Source organism: Ochlerotatus camptorhynchus, unplaced genomic scaffold, assembly GCF_037179485.1.
Source record: "Ochlerotatus camptorhynchus isolate MF236.1 unplaced genomic scaffold, CSIRO-AGI_Acam_v1.1 ptg000077l, whole genome shotgun sequence".
Taxonomy (NCBI): Eukaryota; Metazoa; Arthropoda; class Insecta; order Diptera; family Culicidae; genus Ochlerotatus; species Ochlerotatus camptorhynchus.
Window position 1 is genome coordinate 11,236,231 of NW_027040567.1, and position 3,310 is coordinate 11,239,540.

A 3,310-nucleotide genomic window follows, 5' to 3' on the forward strand; every position below is an offset into this window, starting at 1 on the left:
ATCCAAGGGAACGTTATAGCCGACCACCTCGCCGGCTCAGGCCACACCGGACCCAGGTCCTCCGGCAATGTGCCGCTCCAAGATGTCAAAAAGTGGATCAAGCGGATGATTTGGAGAGCCTGGGACACTGAGTGGAGGAACAACAGGACACACCACATTCGGAAGATCAAGGCTACCACCGGAACCTGAAAGGATTGACTAAACCTAAGAGAACAACGAGTGGTCCCAAGTAACATTCCCAAAACTAATTTGATTTATTTAGGTTTTATAGTTGATTTCGATAAGAATTGAAAATATAACATGCACTTAAGGCGGTTTTGATTAAGTAATATTGGTTTTATGTAAGTTGCGGTTTTATAATATCCTAGAGAATCCCTTGGAGAACACAAATAAAACTTCGTTTTACTTGAGAATATTCTTGCTTATAACAACTCTTATGATATACTTTATGTTAGTCAGACATTTGCAGGTATTAATGTAAAAAAACACACCACATCATTCACGTTTTTGTGCCACATTTTATTTGTTGGATCTTTAATTACACATCATTAATTTTCTTCTTCCTAAACATGTTCACCTTCAATAGTAGAGTTATGATTCGCTTGGTTTTCATCGTTTTGTTTGCTTGATTTATACTTTATGTTCTTTGGTTGGTTCTTATAGGGGAATTTACGTATTCTCGGCAACCTAAGCAGCGACCTTCTTTCTATAGCCTTTTCTCTATGGAACGCACACATATGCAGTATTGGTTTGTTTACAAGCTTTTGCTGCCAGCTGCTCTAACAATTTCAGTCGAAAGAATTGTCAAAAACTGTTTTGAAACGCTTTTACAAAGCTCCAATCTTCTCTAGTGAGAGCGAGTATTGTCGGCAACCAGTTTTTCTTCGGCAACCGTTCCATTTGAACTGCATATAAATCTGCTGTTCTATTATCGGCAACTCGAAATCAGCTACAATTTGTAGTGCGTGTGTTGCATTTCAAGAAAACTTTGCTAGATTGCTTTTTATCAGTGGTAAAAATATAGTCAAATTGAAGCTGAAAGCATAAAGAATCGTTTGCATGCATTCAGCGAAGTGTTTTCGTAAGAAAATCCAGTGAAAATAGTGTTTCAATTTGGGTTGCCGAAAATAGTCTGTCATGCCGAAGCCGTCATTTCCCCTACTTTGAGTTTTGACATTTAGAAATTATTCTTTGTTTGTTGTTCTTCAAAACCGTTTTAAATTTTTTTCGCAGTGCACTTCCGAAAAGTCTCTATCTGCACGCAGAATCAGATTTAAAAACAGCTTACGAACTTTCTTGAAAAATTTCAACGGTACTTTTCCTCCAGCATCATTGGACATCGATGGTTCTCCGTCACGTCGCTCAGCATTGCTATCAGCCAGTCTAGCTGCTCCTGTCCATGAGCACTGCGTTAGAAACTGTCGCGTGAAAAAAGTAGTCGATCAATTTGTAGCAGCAGTCCATTCCATGAGCTTTTCCATTATTGCCACAAATAAAGGTCATTCCGGTTAAAAATTGCTGCAATGGTTTCTCATCACCCAACAATGTCTCCAATGCATTCAGTTCGTCCAAACAGGAAACAGGGCAAACGACGTTTTCAGTGGCATGTTCCGTTAACCCAACTGCCTTATGCGGTTGATCGTCATTGGTCAGCAATTCCATCACATAATCCATAGTGGTCTGCAATCGAGCCATACTCTGCAATTGCTTGGCTTGGTTCTCCAAAATACGTTTTTGGTTATCAAGGACTGCCTTCAGAGGGGCAGCATCCATGCTAGCTGTTTTGCTGTCCAGTACCATGTAAATGATTTGTGACAAATCGTTAACTTGTCCCTCAGAAAAAGTGCATTCAGGCTAAACATACACTAATTGCGGGTCGCTTGCCTTTGATGTAAACCAGAAAAATGTTCAAAACTTTTAGAAATATTGTGCAGCACCATACTAACCATTGTTTCCAAGACGATACTATCGTTTTGAACTGTAGCTGGTGTATTCTCGGGTGCTGGTGATGAAGGATGAATCCAGGCATTGAAATTTGGTGGCACAAATGCATCGGAAGTTTTGATCACATTCCTGACTTTCTTCGCAGGTGGCGGCAACGCTCGGAGGTCTTCCACTTCGATGTCTGATTTGCTTTCCATCCTATCAACTTCCAAATCGGCTTCATAACGTGTATTGAACTCACGTTTGTTCAAACAATTCATGCGTTCCCAATTTTCTCCAGGCACGGATGTTTCCACCTGCGACAGCTTTCCAACAAGGTGCTTTTTGGGCCAGCGTAAAATCCCTTTTGATTCCCATCTGTAAGTGTCAGCCACCTCAGTCAGGAGCACTTTCGAGACTCCCTGACTCCAATGGCCTCAGGGTCGGCACGCTTACCGATTGCAATTACGCGGGCAGGGAATGATCGCACGTGACACACAGAAAAAACTCCACAAGCACTTCACTACTCAAGAATAGACATTTATTGCACTTTCCTGAACTTTTATTCTCCCTCTTTACTACCTTATTCTCCCACTTTCTTACAATCTATCTGACCTGGTTTCTTCGTCGGGGCCCCTCGCAACACCTCCACTATGTGTCTTCGATTGTCGACCGCTTGTCCTCGTCGTGTATCTCGTTCGCGCGCTTGCTGTACGGGGTGGCGATGACGAGCACCAGGTTACTCTTCCTGGGCCTGTGAGTTGGTGACGAACTCGGCCGGCAGGCAATGCCGGTGTAACCTTCCGGTACGTCTACCGGAACTTCACTGCGTACAGGTGATTTGTACTAAATACAGCGGGGTCCTGCTGTCCTTGACTCTCTCCTCACACTTTTTCACTGTTTCCACTCTTACTTGCGTCAATTTAGCTGGCTTGCTTTCTTGATAAACCGTTTTCGCTGGTGGTCTTACGATCAGTCATTATTAATTTCAGAGTTGAGTGAGTCATTGGGTCACTGCTCCAGGCTGTCGGCCAGTGACCCGGGCCATTCGTCGTTCATCGCCAGTTTGTCGTGCCCGTTATCGTCCATTCAAAATGGCCATCTCTATCGCCACCCCCCATGGCCTTCCAACAGGCAGTTGTTTGTCCATCTGGTGGCGGGTTTTTGAAATTCTCGGTGGGGTGGATTGTTGCGTTCTACAGTAAGCTGTCCTACCTCTGCCTACTAGGGAGTTTGACAACGGAGAAAACTGCACAACACTCACGAACATTACCTGCCATTTTTTTTACACTATTACGGAACTAAACAAAAAACAACGATAATCTAAAAAATACTCGAAACAAAGACACTAGCACTTACACATCCACTGGGAACAACATTCAGGCTG

General features: G+C 43.1%; 1 pseudogene; it reads right to left on the minus strand.

The window, feature by feature from the left end:
- Positions 1-1,158: 1,158 nt before the first annotated feature.
- LOC135697687 (uncharacterized) lies at positions 1,159-1,773 on the minus strand (annotated as a pseudogene).
- Positions 1,774-3,310: the final 1,537 nt, after the last annotated feature.